At 40.5% G+C, this 13,552-nt stretch overlaps 1 long non-coding RNA gene across 2 annotated transcripts in view; it reads left to right on the forward strand.

Annotated features, from left to right (window-relative positions):
- LOC105719249 (uncharacterized) overlaps nucleotides 1–11,108 on the forward strand; it is a 287,306-nt gene extending 276,198 nt beyond the window's left edge. For both annotated transcript variants that reach the window (XR_001107938.2, XR_010342392.1), the window contains 3 exons: nucleotides 1,137–1,357; nucleotides 2,518–2,608; nucleotides 6,734–11,108. This is a non-coding gene — a long non-coding RNA (uncharacterized LOC105719249). The remainder of the gene's footprint in view (nucleotides 1–1,136; nucleotides 1,358–2,517; nucleotides 2,609–6,733) is intronic.
- Nucleotides 11,109–13,552: the final 2,444 nt, after the last annotated feature.

Raw genomic sequence — 13,552 nt, forward strand, 5'->3', positions numbered from 1 at the left:
CTGGATACTTTGGCTTATATTCACGAGGAGAAGACAAGGGAGCAGAGAATGAGACGTTGTACATCTTCAAGGAATAAGACACTGAGAGATTTCCAGATAATATGGCTACATAGAAGACTATTGGTCAGAGGCCCCGGCCATGCTTTTCAAATCGTGTAACCTGGTCCCACTTATTCTGACTCCACATGCATGTAGTTTGTTACCATACACAGTCTTTGTGAATATTCAATTACTTATATGTGTACATATTTGGCAAAGGCAGGTATTCCTGTGTATAAATGCATATGTCTACATATATGATACATAACATGTACTAATATGTAAAGAGTGTCTTTGAGATGCTATGATAAGGAGTTCAGCTCTTTCCTGAGGTCACTTAGGAACTTTGAAAATGATCCAAAGAAATACGTCCTGGGTTAGAACATAACAGCAGATTAATTGTTGATGATTTAAATATTTGATGCAATGACTGGTCACAAAGTTCATAAATGTACTTTTTTCTGAACGTAACAACAAGTGATTTAATTGAGAATCTAAAACTTTGGTAAATTCAGTTTTTGGTGTTTGTGTAAATGCCATACTAAAAAATTGAACTGTTGGGTCTGGATCTCCACCAACAGGTCCAGCCCTGGTGCAGTGGTGGAGAAGGCTCTGCTGCATCTGCCTTCGGGGCTCCAGCTTGTGCTTTCTGAATCCTTTCTCCACACCTGGCCACTGTCCTTGGTGTCTGTTTCTCACCCGCTTCTGGTCCCTGGGACTGACAGTTCTCTCAGGCTCTCTCCCTCAAAAATCAAATCAGTCATTTACACTTCACTGTGAACATATGAGTTGTCTGTTGAGTAGATCTCTTGCTAGAAACAACAAGCAAACAAGCAAACACATTTTTTAAAATGAAGGCGTTCATTAAAATATGAGTTTCAGGGAAAATTAAGAAGATCAGAGAAATTTAGTTTGAAGAGAAAAGACGCAAGGCAATGTAGGATTTTTCTCTCTCTCTAATAGTAGCCTCCCTCCTGCCCCATCTGCAGCAGCTTATTCTCATAAGGATAAAGATATTCTTATAAGGATGAGGATATAGATGTGTGTTCTACAGCAACATAGCAGGCATATTTTTACAGCTCTGTTTTCCTTTCTAGGCCCGAGGAGATAACACTGATTGCATAGATATAGTCTGTTTGTTCTTTAGTTATAAAATAAAGGATGGGTTGAACCAGCTGGGGTGAGCACGTGTGCCTGAATCTTGAATGATGGGCAGGAGTTGCCCATGGGGAATGTGATCCAGTAGAAGGAACAGTGTCCACTAAGCACAGAAGTATACTCAGTGAAGCCACGGCTCATTTGATTCACATAAGCCAAGGTAAGTTGTCCTCAGCTTCATGCCTTTTTGAACTCTAACAATTAGAATGGATGTCCATATAGCCTGATCAAGTTAACAGGATAATTGTTGGGGCCAGTTGTGGTGAACGGTAAAGAGTATTCAGGTTAAAGTTAACCTTACTGCGTTCAAATTACAGTCCTGCCACTTCCCACTTATGCAGCTTTTGGCAAATCTAAGTTCTGAGGCTCAATTTTCATACCTGTAAAACAAGTGCATTAACATCTCCCTTGCAGGGCATCAAGGAGATGAGATGAGATCATAAATGGAAAAAGTCTGTGTAGACCCTTCACCGCGGTGTCCTCTTTGTATTATGAATGTGGTGAAATTATAGCCATGTTAGTTCATGTGTCCATTCTGGGAATGAGTTAGCAATGCTGAAAAGTTCTCCTTTTCCAGAAAGAGAAGTGCTTCTAAGTTAAGCCACCCAGTGAAGTAACTTCCATGGAGCTTCCTTTAGTAGCCAGTGTTCAAGTTCAGCCAGGGAACATATGTGTGTGACTCACATCCTTTTCACAGAGTATAAATGTATACACTCGGATCTCACAAATCATTATGGATTAATCACTATGCTAAGGCTTAGACATGCAATATCTGTTATCTTCCTTAAGCTTCATAACAACCCAGAGAAGTAGGCGTTATTATCCCTATATTAAAGAAGAAAACAGATTCAGAGATATGATTCAAATTTACCTTTTCATTTATTCTTCCTAGTAATCTCCTTTGTTCTCCCAATGAGGAAAATTTTTTAAAAAGTGATTATTCTCAGTCTTGGCACTACATCGGAATCTATATTAAAAATACAAGTAGGCTCCTTTTGTGGACTAAATGTGTCCCCCATCCCCAAATTTACATGTTGAAATCCTAACTCCCAGTGTGATGGTATTAGGAGGCCTTAAGGAGGTGAGTCCTCATGAGTGAGATCAGTGTCCTTATAAAAGGGACCCTAGAGAACTCTCCTGCCATCTTTCCACCATGTGACGATCCAATGAGAAGTTGGCAGTCTGCAACCCAGAAGAGAGCCCTCACCAGAACCTAACCACATTAGCATGCTGATCTAACTTCCATCCTCCAGAACTGTGAGAAATAAATACGTTTCTGTTGTTTATAAGCCACTCAGTTTATGTACCTTGTTTTGGCAGCCAGAACAGACTGAGACAGCTCCACTCCAGCTACTGAATCAGAATCTCTAGAGTGCAGCCCAGGCATACAGAATTTTAGAAAGCATCCCAGGTAATGATGACGATGAGTTGAGAACCTCTATTGTAAGAGAGGATGGAGAATACACAATAAGAGAAGTAAAAAGTCATGTTTTAGGATTTAAAAAAAGGAACAATCGTATTCTACTGGGGAGATCCGCAAAGGCTTTGTGTGGGAGGTGGCTATTGAGATAAACTTTGAAAGATGGGTTGAATTTTGGCATTGAAATTAAGCTAAATGAGGGTGGGATTAGAAGAAGTAAAAAGCGAATTGTGTTAAGAAATCTTGGATTATAAGTGAAGAATAACAAGGCTCTGGGGGAATGAGCACAGAGTATATAAGGAGAAGCAAATGGGAATGGTAGTCTAGAGCCAGATAGTGGAGGGCCAGGAATTAAATATCAAAAAACCAACAATGAGCAGACATTGTTTCTGAGCCGTGTAAAAATCAATGCTGACTTCCTAAAAATACCTGGCCACAGTATATAGGATAGACTGGAGTGAGGAGAGGTTATAAATGAGAAGAACAATTAAAAGGTGGAGTAAGAGTTTAAGTGAAAGGTCATGAGGACCTGGTTCCAGGGGGTGGTCACAGATCTTCCTCTTGGTGTGGGGATGGATGGTGAAGAAATGAGATTGAGGAGGATAGGAGGGAACCTGGGTCATCACACCACACCTCTCCAAGGAGCAGCAATTCACATCACACATACACATGGATAAAATCAAAGTTGTCTTGAGGCTGGGCATGGTGGCTCACGCCTGTAATCCCAGCACTTTGGGAGGCTGAGGCAGGCGGATCACCTGAGATCAGGAGTTCAAGACCAGCCTGACCAACATGGAGAAACCCTGTCTCTACTAAAAATACAAAATTAGTTGGGCGTGGTGGTGCATGCCTGTAATCCTAGCTACTTGGGAGGCTGAGGCAGGAGAATTGCTTGAAACTGGGAGACAGAGGTCGCGGTGAGCCCAGATTGCACCATTGCACTCCAGCCTCGGCAATAAGAGTGAAACTATGTCTCATAAAAAGAAAAAAGTATTGTCTTGAGAGTCAAAGAGTTCTCTTGAGGATGGCAGATAGAGTCAAGGCTAAGGGTGGAGCTGAAGGAAGTGGAGACTTGAGAAGCTGTAGTAGTGAATTTGACCCACAGATAATGCTGTTTAAAATGCCTGCTAAGCAGTCATGATGGTCCAGGCAAGTGAGAGAGTAGCTAGAGTGAGCATGGAGGATCTCATTCATGTGGTGTTGATTAGCCCTTAACATTTCCATTTCTCCCTCTACATCTATTCTCCCAAATAGAGGGTGTTGAGGATAAGAGGGAATGGAGAAAATGACCCGTTGAGAGTCAAGGACTGTCCAGAAACCAGTTTGACAGACACCCATGAGAACAGATGGCAGAATAGTAAACATTTCCATTCCAGGCCGCTCTGTGTATCTGGAGGCCGGAAATTGCTAAGTGGATTTTGCCAAACTCTCTTTTCTACTAAATCAATCCAGTTGTGTGGCTAGAATGCCTCATTTTCATTTTTCCTGAGGCACTGTCTTTTCTAAATCTTCTCCACTCTTGATAGCAAGATATTACTTCCCGCTTTAGGTAAATTCCTTCATTTTCTCTTATTTTTACCACAGAAAAATTCACTTTCTCTTACTCCAGACTCCTGGTTAGTGTCCCCTAGTGTGTCCCTTGAACTTTCTCTGCATCTCCACACCAGAACTATTCTTACACATTTCCCCACTGTTTCCCTTCCCTCACTAGCTGCTTCCTGTCTGCCTGCATGCCCTCTCTACTGAAACAAAAGAAAACCAAACAACAGCCTCCTTTTTACCCTGCCAGCCACTTGAGTGACCGTCCTGTTTTCTCTTGCTCACTGTCGAACTTCTTGGAAGCCCAGTCAAGTGCCTCTACTGCTTCACACCACACACCTGCTTCTCACACCACACACCACACACCTGCTCCTCCTCACACCACACACCTGCTCCTCCTCACACCACACACCTGCCCCTCCTCACACCACACACCTGCTCCTCCTCACACCACACACCTGCTCTTTCTCACACCAAACACCCATTCCTCCTCAAACCACACACTGGCTCCTTACACCACACACTGGCTCCTTACACCACACACCTCCTCCTCACACCACACACCCACTCCTCACACCACACACCCACTCCTCACACCACTCACCCATGCCTCACACCACACACCCGCGCCTCACACCAACCACCTGCTCCTAACACCACACAACCACTCCTTGCTCCACACACCTGCTCCTTACACCACAAACCCATCCCTCACACCACACACCCATCCCTCACACCACACACCTGCTCCTCACACCACACACCCACTCCTCACTCCACACACCCACTCCTCACTCCATATACCCACTCCTCACACTGGCTCCTCACACCACACACCCACTCCTCACTCCACACACCCACTCCTCACACCACCCACCCACTCCTCACACCACCCACCCACTCCTCACTCCACACACCCACTCCCCACACCACACACCCACACCTCACACCACACACCCACGCCACACACCACACACCCACGCCTCAAACCACACACCCACTCCTCACACCACATACCGGATCCTCACACCACACACCCACTCCTCACACCACACACCCACTCCCCACTCCACATACCCACTCCTCACACCACCCACCCACTCCTCACACCACCCACCCGTGCCTCACATCACCCACCCGCGCCTCACACCACACACCCGCTCCTCACACCACACACCCGCTCCTCACACCACACAACTGCTCCTCACACCACCCACCCGTGCCTCACACCACACACCCGCTCCTCACACCACACACCCACTCCTCACACCACACAACTGCTCCTCACTTCACACACCTGTTCCTCACACCACTCACCCACTCCTCACACCACATACCTGGCTCTCATTGCCCTTGGAGCTCAGCCAGCTGTCACCCACAAAGACCTATGGGCATATGTGAGAAGTCGTATTAATAAACTCTGCCTCACATCTATATAGTTTCTAGTAGATTCTGTTCTCGCTCCTCTTGATCAATGGTTCTCAACCTGATTTTATTTTTTAACCTAAAATATTGGAAAGACATCACGTATGCCCTTTGGTGACGTTGGCTCGTCAAGGGCAATGGAAGAGTTTTCTGCAGCTGCTGAGTCCAATGGCTCAAAACAAGATAAATTAATTGCCTTACAATTCTATGGGTCAGAAGTCTGGTATGGTTCTCACTGGGCTAAAATCAGTGTGTTAGCAGTGCTGTGTTCCTTCCTGGGAGCTACAGAGGAGATTCAGTTGCCTTGTTGATTCCAGCTTCTAGAGGCTACTGCATCCCTTGGCCTGTATTTCCACCTCTGCCATCTTCAAAACCAGCAATGTCACTTCTCTCTAACCCTTCTTCCATCTTCATGTCTCTCCCTGATCACAGCTGGGGAAGGGTCTCCACTTTTAAGGACCCAGGTGATTTGATTGGACCCATTGAGATAATGGTAATCTTCCGTCTCAAGGTCCTTAACCCAAATCACACCTGTAAAGCCTCTTTTGCCATGTAAGCTAACATGTTCATGGACCAGGGTGTGGGCATTTTGGGGACCGTTAATCTTTCTATTACAGGCAATAATTCTCAATGGGAAGAGATGTGGGTACCAAGTAAATGTGTAGACTGACCACACAGGGAAGGGCACTTTGGGATCTGTGGTCTGCATGTGGTTTGAAAAGTCCTGTAGGAGATCATGCCCTATAACTCCAGGATAACCTTCACCCACCTTGGTCTCCGTTTTGAATTTCCATGCCAAGAATATATCATGTGAGTATTTACTGAATACTCATTATAAGTGAGGTACTGTAGTAAGGGCTTTTGCAAAAGTCACTTTTATGTACATTTCCTAGGTATTACATCTTTTTAAAGCAATACAGAAATGGAGAATCAGAGAAGTTAAGTGAATTACTTGAGATCACACACTAGCAGATGTGCAGTGTGTGGCAGAATTTGGGAATCCAAGTTTGGTTTAACTCCAAGGCTCTTTCTGTTCAATCTCAACAAAGTCTACTGGAGTTGACCTTCTGCCTGAGTAGCTTCTTTAGTTTGAGGGTCACATTAAGGTCATTACAGAAACATTCTGACTCTTTCTTCCCCCAAATTCTATAGATGTGGTTGGTTCATACATGAGGACAGAACGTCAGAGGAACCTGAAGTGACAAGCTCGAGGTAATCACAGACAGTTTCTCTTTAGCACGGGGAGTGGAAGTCTGAAGACCCTGGGTTTGACCCCACTCTACCATTTACTTGACCTTGCACAAGTTCCTTCATCTCTCTGTGTGTTGATTTCACATCCCTAACTGGCCACTTATTGCTGTGGGACCCTAGACACAACTCACTTCACATCCCCAAGTTTCAATTCCTTCTGTGTAAAATTGTGGTAACTATAGCACCTACATCATAGGGATGTTGTGAAGATTAAATATGGATGAATAGAAAGTGTTTAACACACAGCCTGGCACAGATTGCAGAATAACAGATAAGAATTATAGTTCTATGGCAGTTAGATATAAAAACCTCACAGGATAGGAGCACTTCCTATATTGCTATATTGTTTTATGTTCTTATTTCAAAGCCATGGGCTTTAAAGAGGTAATGCATGAAAAGCAATATAGAAAGTGTTGTTCAAATGACTTACTTTATTTTAAAAATCACTAATTTTTAAATAGTCTAGTCATACAAAAATACATGCTCATTAAAAAAATAATAATTTCAAACTATCAAAAGTATGGAAAGTAAATGTGAAGCTTTCTAATCCCCTTTCCCCCTACTTCACTCCTCTCTTCTAGAGGTGACCAATGTTAACATTTTGAAATGTCTCTGTTCAGATATTTTTCTATTTGTCTTAATGCTCCCAGAGTAGGCTGGTATAGAGCAGAGGCAAACAGCAGCCTTCAATGCAGTCATGGAAGACTGAGACCTGTCACTCTTAACCATGCTAGTGGCCATCATTCGCCTATAAAACCAGCAGAGGGCACCAAAGTCCACTGGGGTATTAAGAGGGTGAACTGTGGTCAGATTAAGTCTTCTTTGAAATAGAATGTAAAACAAAACATTTATCTCATTTAGTAAGGATGAGCCCAGGGTTTTAACTAGGCAGGTTAGTGGGAGAACTGGACATTAGAGACTTGACCAAAGCTCACGAAAATGAATAGTTTGCTTTAGGTGAGAATACAGAATGAGAAACTCCACTGTGGTCACAGTGTTCCTAAGCACATGATTTTGTCCTCCGTTAACAGATCTTAATACCATGTTGTGGGTAGCAGTTTTAGCTTACTTGACAGGGCTATCACATTCGACGTGTCAGTTCACCAACAATGGCCATCAAGGCTGCGGCTAGCTTCCTGCTGTCATAAGTAGCTCTGTAATGGCTGTCCTCCTACAAGTCTCCTAGGGACCACAGTCAGAACGAACACTTACAAGAGAGACTCTGGTGTTAGAATATAGGTATTCTTATAATACAGCCACACTTTACTTCACGATGGTTGCACCAGTTAACAATTCTGCCTGCTGCGAATAAGGGTTCATATTCCTTGTGTTTTTATCAGCGTTTAATGTAACCAGAACTTCTAATTTCTGCCATTTTTGGTAGGTATAAGTTGGTATCTTTTTTACATTGATATTTCCTTGATTACTAGTACGACTGGATATCTCTTTATATGCTATCGGCTACCCAGATTTTCCCTTCTGCTAACAGCCAATTTATTTCCATGCCTGCGTTTCTACTGGACTTCTTGTCTTTTTCATGTTGATTTAAAAGAATTTCTTCTCTGAACCACCTATTAATCTTTTCTTAGTTTCATATGTTGCAAACACCTTCTCTGTTTCTCATTTAATATAGTTCTTTAATTTTAATGCAATCAAACCTATCAGCTTTGCCCCGTATGATTTATGCCTTTTTTGGTGTTATTTGAGACTTTTTCCCCACATTATGACAGTCAAAATATTCTCCTATGTAATTTGTTCAATTAGTTTTACCTTTCATATTGAAGACTTTAATTGATTCAAAGTGTAATTTTGTGCATTGTCTGTATCAGAAAGAATAAGCTAAATTATACTTTGATAATAGGCCCTGCATCCATTAGTCACATAAGGCAGCTCAAATTTACTTCTGCTTGTGCCACATGTCAATTATGGTTTGACAGAGGACATCTGTATATGGCAGTGACCCAGTTTCACAGATGTCCAGAGGAGCTGTGATCTTGAATTCTCTCTGTTGCCATGTTGGTTGAAAAAAGATTTCTAAAGAGTTTTGCACAGGCAATTAAATGTTCCAGCCCAGAACCAGGCACAAGTCAGAGTCCAGAACTAGTCATGTGGTCCCATCCCACTGCAAGGAGGCTAAGGAGTAAAATCTTTCCATCTTTATTTTTTCCATATAGTGCCTCCAAACAATTATTTGATGATTCATTCTTTTTCTTCTAATTTGTAGTACCACCTCTTTCATACCAAAAACATGTTTCTGGATTTGTACTTAGTTCCATTAGCTTTATATTTCTGCTCCTGCGTAAGTTTTGTCCTCCGTTAACTGGTGTCACAGAGGTTTTGTAAAATGTCTTAATGTCTAGTGGGAATCTCTCTGTCTTTGTTCTTTGTCAAAATTCTTAGCTCCTTGTGTGTATTTTTTTTTTTAAATAAAAGCTTTGAAATTAACTTGTTCTTTCCCAAATGATGCCCTTGAAATTTAGTTAAAATTGCATCCCATTTACAAATTAATTTTGGAAAAATTGTCATCTTTAGAGTATTAGGTCATTCCATACACAAAGATTGTATTCTATTTTTCTTATATATCTATAATAGAGTCTTTAAGTCTCATTTTTAAAAGCTTGTTCTGTTTCTGCTATGTTATTTCCTAAAGAGATAATAGATTTTGCTGTAGTTATTAATATTTTATTTTCTATTTTTGACCTACTTTTTATTTTGTGCATATATAGAAATGTAAATGATCTTTTGTGCATACATAGAAATGTAAGTCATTTTGATGTGTTGATGTACTTAGAAACATTGCAGTTTCTCTCATCTTAAGAGTTTTGATTCTTTTGGGGTTTCCTATGTAAATGATCAAATTATCTACAAATAATCATAATTTGAACTCTTCCCTTTAGAGTTGATATTTGCCTCATTGTAATATTTTTTGTAGTAACGAGGTCTTAATGATGTTGCTCAGGCTGGTCTTGTAATCCTGGGCTCAAGCAATCCTCCTGCCTCAGTCTCCCAAAGTGCTGGGATTACAGGCCACTGTTCCTGGCCTCATCTTAGTTTTTGACTAGGCCTCCAGGACTATATTAAGCAAGTATTAGTGATAGCAGGCATCCTTCTCTTATTCCCAGTATTAATAAGACAGTGACTAAAGTTGCTCCATACGTGCTGTATAGTGATGGTGGAATATGTACTCTGTTTTCGCTGAAAGAGTTTGTGTAAGATTAGAATGATCTATTCCTTGAAATGGATCTTTTGGCAAAACAAATGAATAAAACCATCTGGACTCAGTGTTTTCTTTGTGGGAAGATATTTAAAACATTAAAAATTATTTTAGTAGTTATAGAATTATTAAGACTTCCTTTTGCTGTTTTTTTTTTGTTTATATATTTTTGAGATACTATTGACATATAGGGAAGTAAACAAGTCTTAGGGACACCAATCATTGAGTTTTGACAAATGTATAAGGCAATGTAGCCCATACCTGATGAAGGAAGAGAACATTTCCATCATCCGTGTTCTCTGAGTTATTTCTCGGTCAAACCGAGTCCCTGCTCAGAGTCAATCACTGTTCTGATTTCATTTCCTATATGTTACTTTTTATAAAGTTCATATAATGGAATCAAAAGCATATATTGACTTTTGTGCCTGGTTTCTTTTGCCTGGAATGATGTCTCTTAGGATAAGAGAGACATTTTAATGGTTTTCAGGTTAATTCATGTTGTTGTATATAGTACTAGTGGTAATATTCTATCATATGAATATGCCACTCTTTTCAGATTTAGACTATCATGAATAAAGCTGCTATGAAAATTCTTGAGCAAGCTTTTTTTTGGGGTGTATTTATGTTTTCATTTATTCTGTGCAAATATGTAGAAGAAGTCATAGGGTGGATAGATATTTAACTCTGAGCAATTTCCATATTGTGCGAGCCTTCTAGTTGGTCTAGCTCCTCATCATGTTTGTGTCAGTCTTATTAACATTAATGATTTTAGTGGATTTTTTAGTGGCACCTTATAAGAATTTTACTCTTTTGATAACTAATAATGTTAAGTACTTTTCAAATGTGTTTATTGGCCATGGATATGTCATCCTCCGTGTAGAGTCTGATTAAAACTCCCATGCATTTTTAATTGCATTATTTGTCATTTTATTATTCATCTATTAGATTTCTTATACATTCTGAATAAAAATCCTGTAGGGTCCCCCAGGTCCCCTCACTTTTTTTCCTGTGTCCTGACCAAAAATCAGAGTGCCTTGACCACCCTGTGACCTTGCCACCTGCAGGGTTTTCCCGGTAGTCTTGAAACCAAACCAGCAACTTGAAAATTCCCTGGTGATAAAGATATCTAGGTTAATCAGAAAGAAACTGGCCCTGGTCCTGAGCCAATCCTTAAATCTTCATATAAACATATTGCCCCCTCAATGAAGACATACCTACGTAGGACACCCCTCTACCCTGATTGTTCTTTGTTTTGAGAGGATACACTGAAGAACTCTGTAAGTAATACCCCTAATAAATGTGTTGGCCTGATCACCCTGGAATTTAGTGCTTCTTTCTTTGGAATCCCAACTGGCCCCACCTCGAGACAAGTCTGGAATTCCTTTGCTACCACTTTTGGGGCAACTCCAGCCATGAGTTTAGCAGGATGAAACAAGTCCTTTGACAGATACAGTTATTACAAATACATATTTCCCCTGAGATCTCATATTTCCATAGGACTATCAGTTTCCCTGGCATCTTTGAATAGGTGAAGGCCTGGTCTTGGCTTGTGCCCTTGGTGAGCTTAGGGTCTGGGCTAGAATTGAGGCACCTCAGGGCAGTGTGCTTACCGGTAAAGTCTAAACACAACCACTTTCATTTCTCATCTTCATTGGTGGGTTTTCTTCCCAGGAGCCCATCAGAAACTTGGTCTCAGGCCCTGAGCATTTCTGGGCGCTGCAGCAGTGACTGTAATATTGTAGTCTCTGCACTGGGGAAGATGAAGCAAAGAAATTTTTCAGGAGCTGGTCAAACAGACTATATACCTTTTTGTTAACTTCCCATCTTTTCTAGAATCCAGCACCAATTCTGTGTTAATTTATTTAAACACTTTTATTAAGTACTTACTTGGATCTTGCATTATATCAGTAAAACAAATAAACAAAACAATACTACATAGCTAGTCCCCTCCCACTCCCCCTACAGCACACCCTGATGGAGCTTCCACTGTAGCAGGGGAAGACAGGCAATAAATTGTAAAATGACAGACCCAAAGCTAGTATCATACTGATTGGAGCAGAACTGAAAGCCTTTTCTCTAAGATCTGAAACATGACAAGGATACCCACTTTCACCACTGCTATTCAACATAGTACCAGAAGTCCTAGCTAGAGCAATCAGATAAGAAAAAGATATAAAGAAAATCTAAGTTGAAAAGGAAGAGGTTGAATTATCCTTGTTTGTAGATTTATATTCTTACATTTGGAAAAATCTAGAGACTCCACAAAAAACTATTAGAACTGATAAATTCAGTAAAGTTGCAGAACGCAAAATCAACATACAAAATTCAGTAGCACTTCTGTGGGACAACAGTGAAGAAACTGAAAAAGAAAGAAAAAAGTAGTCCCATCTGCAGTAGTCACAAAACTAAATTCCTAGGAATTAACCAGAGAAGTGAAAGATCTTTGTAATGAAAACTATAAAACACTGATAAAAGAAATTGAAGAGGGCACCAAAACATGGAAAGATATTCCATGTTCATTGATTGGAATGGTCAATATTGTTAAAATGTCTACACCACCCAAAGGAGTCTACAGATTCAACACAATCCCTATGAACACACCAATCACATTCTTCACAGAAGTAGAAAAAACAATTCTAGAATTTATTTGAAACGACACACAGAAAACCCAGAATAGCCAAAAGTATCCTAAGCAAAAAGAACAAAAGAATCACATTACCTGACTTCAAATTATACTACAGCACTATAGTAACCAAAACAGCATGGTACTGGCATAAAAACAGACATATAGACCAATGGAATAAAATAGACATCCCAGAAACAGAAATAAATTCACACACCTACAGTGAACCATTTTCAACAAATGTGCTAAGAACATACACCAGGGAAAAGACATCTCTTCAATAAATGTTGTTGGAAAAACTGAATATCCATATGCAGAAGAATGAAACTAGATGCGTATCTATTGCCAAATACAAAAATAAAATAAAAATAAACTAAAGACTTACATCCAAGACCTCAAACTATAAAACTACTACAAGAAAATAATGGGGAAACTCTCCAGGAAATTGATCTGGACAAAGATTTCTTGAGCAATACTTCACAAGCACAGGCAACCAAAGCAAAAACAGACAGGTGGGATCACATCAAGTTAAAAAGCTTCTGCACAGCAAAGGATGCAATCAACAAAGTAAAGAGACAACACACAGAATTGGAGAAAATATTTTTGGACTTTCCATCTGACAAGGGATTAGTAACCAGAATATATAAAGAGCTCAAATGACTCCATAAGAAAAACTATCATAATTCAATTAAAAATGGGAAAAATATTTGAATAGACATTTCTCAAGGGAAGACATACAACTGACAAACAGGCATATGAAAAAACGGTCAACATTTGGGATTGATCATCAGAGAAATGCAAATCAGAACTACAATAAGATATCATCTCATCCCAGTTAAAATGGCTTATGTCCAGAAACAGGCAATAACAAATGCTGGTGAGG

The sequence above is a fragment of the Aotus nancymaae genome, unplaced genomic scaffold, assembly GCF_030222135.1.
Source record: "Aotus nancymaae isolate 86718 unplaced genomic scaffold, 86718_ANA_hifiasm-v0.15.2.pri h1tg000012l, whole genome shotgun sequence".
In the NCBI taxonomy this organism is placed as follows: domain Eukaryota; kingdom Metazoa; phylum Chordata; class Mammalia; order Primates; family Aotidae; genus Aotus; species Aotus nancymaae.